General features: G+C 39.1%; 1 long non-coding RNA gene across 1 annotated transcript in view; it reads right to left on the reverse strand.

Annotated features, from left to right (window-relative positions):
• Window positions 1–13,793, reverse strand: part of LOC144637723 (uncharacterized) — a 111,266-nt gene that overhangs the window by 2,524 nt on the left and 94,949 nt on the right. Inside the window, exons 2-3 of the long non-coding RNA XR_013567776.1 lie at window positions 7,659–7,683; window positions 3,184–3,239 (exon numbers count right to left, since the gene is read on the reverse strand). This is a non-coding gene — a long non-coding RNA (uncharacterized LOC144637723). The remainder of the gene's footprint in view (window positions 1–3,183; window positions 3,240–7,658; window positions 7,684–13,793) is intronic.

Raw genomic sequence — 13,793 nt, forward strand, 5'->3', positions numbered from 1 at the left:
CGTAACTCTCATGGTGTCTCACTTCACCCAGGTGTTTAATGAAATGGGAACTGGCAAATTGACTGCTAGGGGGTAACCCTGCAATAGACTTGCATTCCATCCAGGGGGAATAGAAACACTTCTAGTTTTAAAAATGCTAAGGAAACCGGGATAAGCTTCAGCCTGATGGGCTACTTAGCTCATATGCAGTCTCTTCCTATTATCTTCTTGATTAGCACTGATTTATACACCATATAACACTCTGACCGACAGTTTTACAATAAATATAGCCGCATATATATGCCAATTCTACTTTCGTAATTTTCATCGTCTTAGCAGTAGTCACACGCGCCTGTAGGCGCCTATTTTTTACACTTGAAAAGACGTATATTCCGGTATATCCTACTAATTAAGACACCACCTTAATCGGGCAAAACAAAATTGTGGTCAGACAGATTTTTATTTATCCTTGTAAAATTCATTAACTATTCATGAGGGTGCAAACCAATCCCAGCACACTATTCAGATCACATGTACACAACTGTAAACCCCAAATTATACAAATCAAACAAGAGCATTAAATTTTGATACAAACTCCTGCTCAGCTAATTAGTATTCATTAACTTTTGATATGTACACATCTCGACTGATTCACATAACAATACTTTGCATTCAATTTATTGTTTTCATTTCACAAGTAGAATAAAATATTCGCGTCCGATCTGTATGGCCGTTTACAATGGCTCGCCTATTGGCTCGCCATTGTAAATGTCCATACAGATCTCCCGCTCATTTTTTATCTACTACTTGCTGTAGAATAAATTACCATGAAAAAACTGTCCTTTCTAACAAAGGTAAGAAATAAGCTGCGAGGACGAAGTCCTGGCAAAGTCTCAAAGAACTTCAATTGCCATTAAACTTCACACAAAGCAAAACAAACATCACTTTACATTCTTGGACTGTTAAAAGTTCCGAAATAGTTACAGCAGTTAGCCTGACGTTGTCCGCTTTTTTGTCAAGGGTCAAAGAGCCATGTATTTCAAGGCCATTTGCAAGTTCTCCAAAGTTATAGAATAATTTATTTTCCGGCATAGCAAAAGAATGGATTGGAGCAATATGACTTCTTTTCTGGTTTTGAATATTTTAGAAGCAAATAAGATCTTCCGATATAATTTTCTGGATAGACACAATGCCTGAGAAGGTGGGGCACCCTGTTATTCATCGATCTTAACACAGAAATGTGGTTGCCACATTGGCGACTAAACATAAAACCAGAGTGAAATTTTGGTCACATTAGTGACTAGTGAGTTGCACTTTCTAGCCCTGTGGCTGCTTTATTGTCTTCTAAGAAATGTTTACTTTTACTTAACATTACAGCAACTTTAATTTCAGTTGGCCAATCAAGGCATGATATTTTCTATTTCTTCAGTGAAAAGTAGCCGACAAGTGTCGTCGAAGTGCCAGCTACTGCCAGCAACAGGCTGCTATTTTGAACGAAGGGTGTAATTTGCAGGTTGCAGGTTGCAGGTCACGATTTCACTTATATGTGAAATGGGTAAAAATGTGCGTTGGGTAGCTTTTTTTGTTTTGTTGTTTCACACTAGTTACGCGACAGCGCAAAAAAAAAACAGAAGTTAAGATTTCCGGAAGTGTATTGGTTGACGTTAATGATCAACTCTGTACGTGGTCCTTCGACAGCGTCGATTTGTGAAGACTGTAAAGATGGACATCATGGAACAGTATTTGTAAGTGAGCCGGCCGTTTATGTTTTCTTGCCAATTAAATGGATTTATCAATGCATGATTGAGTTTTTCACATGTTTTGTAATGATTTCTAAATGATTTATTTTGCAGATATGGAAGTAGCGATGAGCATACCGATGATAAACCAGCTGATCTCACGTCGGGGGGGTATGTAAACTGTTCTAATATTTGCGTTCTACATTGTCTATCAAGGGTGCCCATTGAGGTATAAGGCCAAAAAAGTATCTTTTGCGGGCGATAGTTAAGTGGAATTCCTATCTGGAACGATTAAGAAGGCCATTCATTTGCTTCCCGCAGAATAACAAAAGGGCCTATCATGGTAGGCTATATAGTCACCCGGGCTCTCAGCGTCCCGACACATGTAACTTGGATATTTCGCAATTTTTCCCTTGTAGATGTTTCTATTATTGTATGTTGCAGAAATTTCTGCAACCTGTTACCTGCAACCTGCAACCTGCAAATTACACCCTCCGTATTTTGAACCTGTAGTAACCTGCGTAAGGGTTGGGAGGGAGAGTTGGAAAGAGAGAGGGAGAGGGAAAAAACAGAGGGGGGAGTGGGGATGAGAAGGGGAGGGACACCTGCTCTAAGAACCCCTTTTTGTTCATTTCTGATTGGCTAGGAAACAATGGGTATTGTAAAATACAAGTTTTTTTTTCACAAACAGGCGGCGGAAATGGACGTATTAGCAAGTGCTTTAAGAGACTTTTAATCGTGCTAATGGAATATTGTCTTGAAACCGAAGCAAGAATCTGCTGTCCAGGCTCTTCTAGCCGCAGAGATGTCCTGGCAGTTTTGCCTACTGGTTACGGCAAGAGTTTGATTTATCAAATGTAAGTGCGTGCAAAGAACCACGAACTATTAAACGAAAATCGTTATCACTGAAGAGCATTATCGAAGATCAGCTCCAAGAATTGGAATCATTGGGCTTCCCTGCGGCTGACTTGTCCAAATTATCAAGCGATCATTTTGAATTTGATCCTTTGTTGCCTTTTTGGCTTCAGCTGTGTCTTCGATTTCCCCAATTGTACTTTCAACAGAAAACTGCAGCGAGAGACTCGCGCCTAAGGCATGAGAGTTGGCAGGTACAGTGTATAAAAAGAGCAAAAATTTAACATGTAACTGTACATGAAAATGTAGTAACCCACCATTACTTGGAAAAACATGCAGGACTTACACGTATTTTAAGTGTGTGGTTTCAGAAAATATCCATACCCCCACCATGGAGGGAATTTGTACAGATGATGAGATGTGTCTACTACATCAATCTTAACTGTCTGGAAATGTAATTAACTTTTACTGGAAAACCCCCTCCAGGCTCTTCGGAATTTCCTGGGCCTTTGACCCCCCACCCCTCTGAGGTTTCCAAATCCCCCTGCATGTGGTGGGGGTATGGATATTTTCTGGCACCACAAAATAAAAAGTGAAAATATTTCTATACCATTGAGCTCTCTGTAGCAAGCTTAACAACAATCATACTTCCATCAGTGAAATCTGCTATATGAAAGAAAGAAATAATACAAATTGTCAATTTTTTCATCAAGTTGTTCTTTACTAAACCTTAGAGGATTATATTTACTGCTGATGTTTTTATTTGATAACATAAAATTCAACCAACACACACTAAGGTCCCATTCACACTTATCCAGATAAATTTGAAAACAGTGTTTTCGCCCAGAAATTGAATGAAATGTTTTCCGTCCACACTATAATTTTTGTATTGTTTTCATTATAATTTTCACTGTCCACACTAATCAGGAAAAATTTGAAAATAAAATACAGCATCAACCCTAGATAAATGGCAGTGCATGCATGCATTATTACTGGAGACTACGCTTAATTCAAATTAGGGAATTTATCTTTTTTGTTAATGGCAAGGATAATGTTAAAAAAATAGGGCCCCAATAGGTCCATGTGTTTTGCTGCTAGAGCAAAGTCTTAGGGAACATGTTGATGAAAGACAAGTGAGTCGAGATTGAAATCCAACGTCTTTTATTGTCTGTCACTTGTGTGCAGGTTAATAATTGCACTATATTGTAGTCACTTTGTGTTAATTCAATCCTGATAATTTTACTGATCAATGTTATGTTGAAATCAACAATGGAAAGACGGCGTTGAACGTAACGCAAAGTTCATTTTGGCCGGAAAGCGAAAGTTTACAAATAATTATTATCATTCGTCAGTCATCCCTTCACGCATGAACACTCGTCGAATTTCAGTGTCTTCACAACAAGATCGGAAGATCGATAAGGACCAATTTTTGATTCTGCGAAAGTTCGTTTTCTTAAAGTTTTAGAAATTTGTGAAGTTGGAGGATTCACTGAGGACTGCGTAGCCGAAGATGCAGTGGCTCGCTGGACATGAAATTCTATTTTTCACGGCGTTTAATTAATCTTCACAAAATAAACATGTGGCGCCAGCGCGTCTGGCAGTCAAAAATTCATTTTTCAAAAAACTTTCCCTTTCCAGCTATTTTAGCGGGGCTTATACTATAGTACCTACCTGTCAGTCGTAGAAAAGCTGAAATTTAAGGATGAACTGTTTATTAAATGAAGACCGTATTATTTTTTAATAACTAGTAAACAAACTGGTCGCCACGCATTTAAACACGAACTGACGAATGTTGCATCTGATGCAGTGAATCTGGTGAATGAGAACTTCCTTTAATATTTCTTTGTTTTCGACGGTGTGCACCACTGAATAAGTTTCTTTCCCATTGTGATGTTACTAGTATTAATTCGTTTCTAGCTGTCTTTTATATAGCTCGAATACAGCTACAATTAGCGGTTCAGCCTACCAGCATGGTATATAATTTCCTTTCCAGCTGTCTTTGCGTGACAAGTTACACGTTCATACATTTTATTTTAAAATATGAAGTTCAGAGTTAATACAGTACTAGTATGCTGTAGACAGTGTAGACAAGGTGAGGGTAAGTTTATTTTCAAAGCGAAAGTTTACAAACTGTGCACTAACCGGTCCTTTGGAGAAAATATTTATGACCTTCGGCGAGGTTCCAAGTCTTCGCTCTTTTCGTAAATGATGAAAACTGCAGAATAATTTTCTCATAAAACTGGAGTGGTCGCGCCACAGTTTGTTTTCTTTCCCAATGCGATATACTTTTAAATCGGTTTTCTGTTTTCCAACGTGTCCAACGTGGTTTGCGTTCGAATACTTTGGCCCGTAACTTCGAATGCGATCAGCGCTACGGTTCATTGGTTTCGATTTTGTTTGTTCATGGATTTGATTGACATCGGTAGTTCAGATTTCTCCTCTGTTACGGCACTTACACCTTACGGCACTTACCACCTTACGGCACAAACTTCAGCTCTCAATGTGTTTTGCTTGCAGCCATTGCGGCTGCAGCAAAACACAAAAAACTACTAATTTCAATTTTACTTACAGCTGTACATGTATTACGGTAAGAACTTTACAACAATAAATAGATACCTTCAGCTGAATATTTTAAGACAGCGATTAATTACAAAAAGAAAGTCAAAAATTTGCAGGATGTGCAATTTATTGATTTCAAGTTTCTTCACAGAACAGCAAAAAAAAAAATCTACCAAGATTTTATAACACATATCAAATGATTGGCCATTTGACATCAGTAATAATTATTTTGAAAGCTGTGTTAATGGCTGTTTATACAACACCACCAAGCCAGCCTTTTTTAAATTTTTCCACTCTGGAGCGCCAAAGTGTGAGTTTTGGGAGCGAAGTGAGCCTGCGAGTAAAACGAGTGCTCCAATCGGAGAGTGTAGTGTTTGACTCCGAAATATATGTAGCAACTAAGATTAACCTTCAAACCTATATAACCGTTCATTAGTTCACAGTGAAGCAACAGTTTCCACTTAAAAAAAACAAACAGAAAAACGCGGTAAATGTTTCCTTTTTTCAAAAGATGATATCAGCAGTGAAAGTATCAGAGGTATTGTTTTTTGCACTGCGAAGATTTTACACGGCACTCTTCTTATAATGTCTGACGGTCTGAAAGCTTTCTTCTGAGGAAATATTCCGCTCTCAAACAAAAGTTTCATTCATAGATGGAAATACTTAGGAAATGTTCAATTTGCGTGAACGGGATTGTTGATGTAGGGAAAAGGTCATGTTGCTTTAAATATAAATTTGGAAACATTCGCTTTCATGTTTGACAAATCAAAGAAACTTTACTTGCCAACTCGCTTTTTGATATGTTTTTGCTTTTTCTTTTAAGGCAAAAGACAAGAAATTCTTGTAATTCATACCTGGAAACGCGCCAGAGGATTTAAATCTTACATATAATTATATTCGATCTTCTGAAAGTAGATTTGGTGACACGTCCGGCTGCAATGCAGGCTATTTGAAAGCCGATCTTTTGAAATGAATGGAATGCTTGTTCCACTTCAGTGCTAGTGTTATCTCCGTAGGAATTTTCACCCAACAAACAATCTACCGCATGAGTGTAGTTTAAACTCTAAACTAAAAATATAACATCCCGCGAAAACTTCACCGGCAAAAATTCGAGTGTTTTCTGGTTCACATTTCCTCTTGAAGATCGCCAAGGAACTTGGCAGATGGGAGAACTTTTTAACCCATTGTTTGAGAACATTCATGGATAATAAACAGGTCATAATAACAAGCCAGTTCCCGTCTAATTTGCATATTCATGTCTACGTACTTGTTCCACTTGACTGCGCATTATCTAACACCTAGCATAGCGTTTGCTTTCCCATCTCAAGTCAATGCATGAGTGTAGTGTAAACACTACACTAAAAAGAGAGCATGCAAGCAAGCAATTGAATTTCAAATCTGGTGCGTTTAAATGCAGCATTCTGTTCGGTCAAAAATGACAGGTGCAATTTATAATAGAAAAACCAGCGTTCATATCATGATTTTAATACCCAAAAAATCCCCTATTTAAATCAAGTCACCCCCCAAAAAATACCTGCCAAATTCTCCTACCCAAAAAAATCCCACAATCGAAAATTTCGACCCCAAAAAAATCCTTTACACATCCCCGTCACTTGGACCCCAGAGTACCCTCCCTGGGCATGCCACTAAATTTACCAGTTCCCTATTTTATAAATAAACAACACTTGCAAATAAGCAATATTTGCTTACTTTGTTTACGACTTTCTACCATGTTAACGCCCAATCGTATGCTCAAAGCCATCAATATGATCCTGGAAAAACCTCTATGTGCAACTTGGTGTAATTTGTTTATATTTTGTTTGTTTCCTATTGGCTAGTTGTTTGACTCCTTGAACATGGCGAGTTGTCAACAAGTTTCACATTTTTGAAGACCAGATTTGAAATTCAATGGCTCGCGTGCTGGCTCCCCTTTTCCACTCTGTTGCGAAACTGGCGCCTTCAGCACTCCAAGAGAGATTTAGTTTGCCCTCAAATAGAGAGACTGCTCACAGGGTAACGGAACCACCCAGTATGGTTCAAAATGAAATTTTGCAGTGTTATAAAAGTCTATCATTTTATGGTACAAGCGTATTGTGCCATGGCATGTTCCAGTTTGTATTCAACAAGATAACTTAATTCATTTCAGAATGATTTTCCCCGAAAAAATTATGAGATTGGGAGTCTTGTCGTAAGAAAGTGAGAAAAGATAAAATATTGCAAGACTCATGGCAGAATCACTTGATGTGAGAGTTGGCAAGTCTAAATGATTTCAGAACCCCCATCCATACCCCCACGCAAACTCCGATTCCCAGATGCCAAACACAATTACCACCCCCCCCCCCCCCAAAACCCGGCCCGCAGATCATCCCCCATGCCACCCCCTTTAGGGACACCCCTTTATGATGGCAACACGGCAAAGAATGCTTAGTTACACTGAAGGCTGAACAAGGGACGAAACCCTTATTACCACAGTCAACATCCTTAAACAAATTATCTTTAGAACTGACTTTCCTAATAAAAGCTTACCTGCAGTCCAAGAAGCAGCTAAATCACGCGCCAAAACATCTTGTATATCACAGCTCTAGCTCGACTCCAGCTGTTTGCGAAGAAATCAGAAAAGATATCAATGATAAGCAATGATAAATAGAAAGCCATTAATACGATTGAAGGATGACAGCAGAATAAGGAACCACGTTAAATTACTTACCAAACTCTGCGATTGAACAGCGTTTCACTATAAAATATGGCGGACTGGTGTTTTGCAAAGAATGCTGGGAATTTTTTTTTTTTTTTTTTTTTTGCGCTCGCGCGCGTGACACACGCGAGGTCGCGAGCTAAAAACGGGCTAGGGAAAAATTAAAAGGCCTTTCACGGACTATGTATGTAAGAAAAAACTTCGCCAAACAGTAAGGAACAAGTTTAATTGAACACCTGTAGGCGTACAATGTACGTGTTCGTGGTACTTTCCCACTTCGAGCGTTCTCCGCTGTAATAATCAGGGATAGCGGCAGATTTATTGTGAAGAACAAAAAAATAAAGCTTTTAATTAACGTTTATATAAAAATATCAAGAAATTTATGTAGCAACTTTTTGGAATTTTGGCAATTTTTGAGCAACATTTTGGTTTTTCCAGTGAGATTTTTTCCAGCATTTTAAGTACAGGCCTATCCCTAAACGCCCACATTTTTGGAGTTTAAAAACCTAAGCTCAGATAAAAACAAATACAGTTAAAATTTAGATGATAAAGGATAGCGACAAACCGAAGTAAGCCACGAGCCCAGTAATGGGCACCTGACTGACCTGAGTAAACTCAGAAACGAACATTTCAAAGACCCCAAACTATACGTAAATGCACTGTGAAGTTCTAAGTACTGTTGTTAATATTATACGAAGTCTACCAACCATTGCATCACAATTATAGTAAGAAAAAGTAAAGATGGGGGTAGAATAGCCTGAGATCCCAGCAGCGCTATAAGATAGCTTAATTAAGCAGCAGGGCCGTAAGGGGCCGTATAAACCAGACGTTTGGATGAGGCGAGGCAAGATCTTGCACGGGATTTCTGGGGGTGTGCCCTCCAGAAAATTTAGAAATCTAGAAGCTCTAAAAATTGGGCGGAAAGCACAGGAAGAGACATCCAAAAACCAAACAAAATGCCTTTCATGTTTTCTCTGCCAGATCAGCTACTTCCGGTCTGCTTTGGGGAAGAGAAAACATGAAAGGCATTTTGTTTGGTTGTTGGATGTCTCTTTCTTTGTTTTTTCTCCAATTTGTTTCATGTTTTATCTGCCAGATCAGCTACTTCCGGTCTGCTTTGGGGAAGAGAAAACATGAAAGGCATTTTGTTTGGTTGTTGGATGTCTCTTTCTTTGTTTTTTCTCCAATTTTCAGAGCTTCTAGATTTCTAAATTTTCAGGAGGGCACACCTCCAGAACTCTGCAGCAAGATCTTACTTCGCCAGTGGCAAAGGTCTGGTTACGGCCCTGCTTAATTAAGCTGTCTTTTAGCTGCTGGAATTTCTAGGCTATTTTACCCCCCATCAGGGCTGTCTAGTGGAACCCCGATATAACGATATGAAGCAGTAAAATTATATCGTTATATCGAGGAATCGTTTTATCAAAACTCCCGATATAACGATATGGCTGTAAAATAACCGAAAATATCGTTATATGGTGTTATATCGGGGTAAATCTAACAAGTACTTTTTAGTGCATGTTAAGGAGGATAAGGAGGGTAAAGCTGATAAAGAGGCTTAGAACACAGTATCATTTTCGTATATCATCGTGCAAGTCTGTTTACAGAAACGTTAGAGATTACTCGATTACGGTAATGTTATTGCATTAAATTCGATGTTTTGTGACTGTGTACTAATAATATCGTTATATCGGGAAAGATTTTACGTTCGATCTGCTAAATTCGCATCGTTATATCGGGAATATCGTTATATCGAAGATTGTTCGGGGTTCCGTTCCATACATTTTACTGTAACTTTTGCCGGTGTCCTAGCCGATTTTGTCCCCCCTGGATTTTGTCCCCCCGGACCAAATCCGCTAGCGGATATTGTCCCCCGGACAATATCGGCGGGGGGACAAAATCCGCTGTGACACCGGGACATAGAATATTCATCGTTATATCGGGAATATCGTTATATCGAAGATTGATTTTTGCCTAGCCAGAAAGAGGCAACAAGACCAGAAAGAAGACCAGAAAGGGGCAACGAGGTAACAATCGAGGGTCGGAAATATAACAAAGGTATTCAGGGCCGTACCTAGCGGGGAGGCAACGGGGGCAGTTGCCCCAGCCAGGGAAATTAAATTTCTTACATAGTGTTTGATTTTGCTGGGATATTTCTTGTAGCTCTATTGGAGTCTGCCCCCGCAGCGGAGTTTAGCGGAGTTTGCCCCCCGCAGACTAGAAATCCGAGGTACGGCCCTGGTATTTTAAACTGTGTCTTCGAGAGCATACTGGATTTAACACTCCTCTATAACGGCAAGGTCAAACGGAAACATAAAACAAGCTAACCCCTCACCAGCTTACGTTGACGTTATGTCGCTATTAAAAAAGGCCGTTTTATATGAACGTTTTTACATCGATCTGAGTCAGCGAAAAATTTAACTTGGAGCTTTAAAACCCCCTCATATGCTGCACGTTATCATGCTAAGAAGGGGAAGATCAAACGAAGAAAACTAGTGGGCCGTTACTGATTACACCCGAAGTATTTTTTTATATCCCTCATAGCAAAACTTGCTGAAAATTACGGTTTGTTTGACCCCACGCTTACTATTTTTCGCGCCATGCGGCTTAAAAAAGCGAAAAACAAAATGGCGCAGCCGTTAAATGCTTGAATTAGCGCCCAGCTTTAAATAACCCCCCCCCCCCCTCCATAAGACTTAAGTTATTGCATGAGCGCCCCCTTTCGAATTATATTTCCCCGCAAGACAACTAAACTGGGTTCTGCAAGCAGACCCTGGAAACGGCTGTAATGCTAAGATAAACCGCCTAGATTGACAGGCTCGTTGCAACGGGGTACTTTAACTGAGTTTTGGAAAAGATGAGTGGAGAGGTTGAACCAGGAAAAGCAAAAGCAGCCTCGATCGTGGGTATATTGATTAACTGCATTGCGCTGATCAATCTGGTGTGTGGTTTCACCTACGTGGCGTTTTTTAGGCGGACCTGAAAATTGATAAATGAAATAAGCGCCTCCTTCAAATAAGCTCCCCGCGCTTAAGGAGGCTTACCTACTCTAAAATAAACCTAGTATCAGAACATTTTTTGTAACAATTGCAATCATAATGTTTATTCCTCCTGAACTCGTTCAATCTAACCGTGACGTTGTTTTGCACTGATACCACTTCGAACTTAAGGATTAAATAGAAAAAGAGGAAGAATGACATTTCGTAGTTTATATTTACACATATGTTGTTATTATAGTATTAGCTTTCAGTGTTCAAGTCTTGAGTGGTATTTATAGAATCTTATTATATATTTATAGTGTGTTTTGTAAATTTCATCAGTAACGTTTCTTTCAAATTTCAAATTGCATATTTTCCTGTTGCTGCTGCATATTTTCCTGTTGCTGCTGCATATTTTCCTGCTGCTGCTGCATATTTTCCTGCTGATGCTGCATATCTTGCAGTTGCTGCTGCATATTGTCCTGTTGCTGCTGCATATCTTGCAGTTGCTGCTGCTGCTGCTGCAGTTGTTGCTGCAGCAGCTGCAGTTGTTGTTGTTGTTGTTGTTGTTGTTGTTGCAGCTGTGCTGTTGCAGCTGCTGTTGTTGTTGCTGCTGCGTTTATTGCAGCACCAACAGCCCGAGCATCTTTCATGGCTACGAAGCGTCCTAAGCAAGTGAATAATGAAAATGTAGGTTAACATGAATGGATGATTTTGTTATCTTATATGGCCAATTCAATTTTTAAAACCTAAAGTAGCCGGCAACTAAAACGGATAAGATGAGATGAGATGAGATGAGATGTTCAACCTAATCAGTACTTTATTAATAAAGTTCTAAGTAAGTTCTAGTAAATTAACGTTCTTCCGTGTACAAGGCCTTGTTTTAACATTTCTGTTTTGCGCTAATTTTGTTTGTAAGGCCGTTCAGTTCTGGGTAATACTGATGCTGCATTGCACCGTGGGACAGTTTGGATCACTTCGATCGTCTCTCTGCGTGAAAGTAGTTCTTGTATAATGTGCTACCGATCGCACGAAGAGAACACGGGCGAGCCAAACGATCGTGATCGCCTCAGATGTTGGCGATCATCTTTGTAATTTTCTTATATAAGATTGCGCCGATCACAAGACCACTTTTTGAAGTAACGGCGGCGATAGAAACGATCAGCGCCATATATATGAGAACCAGCCTTTACCATCACGCGCATCAAAAAATTACGCATTTGTAAAAGAATAATCGTACACCGAGAGCACAATGCCTTATTAACGAACCATTGTTACTTTAAAAATATTATTTACAAGGCTAAAAAGTTATAAAATTTAAAAAGACACTAAACGTTTTCGACTTGTTGTCATCATCAGGATTAAAAGCCGTTCGTGATTTACATCGTTTTTATACTCAAGTTATTCCCGAAGCGAACAACTGCGCAACCGGTGAGGGTAAAAGGAGGAATGAGTTTGCGGAATGGCATGTGGCATGACTTGCGGAATGGCATAATTATGTCCCGGGGGGGGGGTACTCGAAAAAGTTTTGTACGGGGAGGCTCCGCCCGGAGATCCAACCCCTTACCCTTTTATATACCATTTTGATAGAAAAGGTACCCCTTTTGTATACCTTTCATTGCAAAAAGGCACCCCTTTCATATACCTACACGACATCATATTTACCTAAAACGGGAAGATTTCTTGTCATTTTTATGTAGCGCTAAATAAATTTAGACGATACATCCAAAAGTTGCGTCTGCTCGAAATATTTAATGTAAAGGCCTTTTAAAATATCATTATGGCAGATTTCCCTACCCTTTCATATACCTAAATTTGTGAAATCCCTACCCTTTTATATACCTGGAGCCTGAAAAAGGTACCCCTTTCGGGCGGAGCCTCCCCGTATAGGCCATTATAGGGAGTACCCCCCGGGAATTATGTGGAATGTAATTTACGCGGAATGACTCATTGACATAAATTTTACTGAAGAGCGCGCGGAATTTATTCCTTAAATTGGAATTGTTAAGTGTTGGAATGATAGTTATGTAATATTTTGTGAAACCAAAATATTGGTTAAAAATGGAAACTCGCGTTTTTTTGCCTCGATAATTCTCTCATTTCGAGATAAAACGGTAAAGCCATAGATGTTTGTATTTTTCTCGGAGCAATTCCTGGTGCTTCTGCTTCGCCGATTCTTCGTAAACAATGTTCTTGAATGGACCATAACGGTGTTTTTCCGTTGACGCAAGCATCCTCGCCGAGTCATGTTCTTTTAAAATTATTATTTATTTCCTTTTATTATCCATGGGTTTTGCAGCAGGTGACGTGCTGGTTCCGAGGTGTGGCAGATGTTCGAATGTTCAATTATTCGCACTTCTAAATTTTGCATTGTTTCACCTACATAGTTTTCTCCGCATGAACATTTCTCCTTTGTTTATGACGTGGGACTTGTGAAATTGTTTGTCCTTGAGACTAAAAGGGCTTTTGATTTGTCTTGTTTGCCACAAAATTATGAAAATATACTTGAAATTAGTTTAAGAGTTCAGTTTTGAAATAAACTTTTTGCTTGTGAATTTCATTCTTCTTGTAGTAAGGAAGTTCGATGCAAATCTTTTTCCGTTCCTCGAAGAGAAAATCCGGAATTCAGATGAATAACTCGATGCGAAGTTAACTTTCTTTCAAACAAACTCGAGTTATGTAGCGCGAATTCACTACCTGTTCTACTCTGCATGAGAACGACGTGGCGAATTTTGTAAGTTTCTATTTGCAGTTGAACGCTGTTATTATATACGTTTACCTGGAAATTGTTTTGCAATAAAAATATACTTTTCTCTCGGTATTAATCCCGACTGTTAAGAATCTTAAATAGAATATAAATTCACATTTAATCAATGTTGATACGATATTGCGGCGAAAACAAGAACACGCATTTGGTGTTTCAAGTCAGTGTATTCGCACCAAAAGCAAAACGCGTTCAAAGTTAGGAAATATTTGTTAACAAGTTTGTTT

The sequence above is a fragment of the Oculina patagonica genome, chromosome 14 (genome assembly GCF_052425735.1).
Source record: "Oculina patagonica isolate OP01 chromosome 14, crgOcupat, whole genome shotgun sequence".
Classification (NCBI taxonomy): Eukaryota; Metazoa; Cnidaria; class Anthozoa; order Scleractinia; family Oculinidae; genus Oculina; species Oculina patagonica.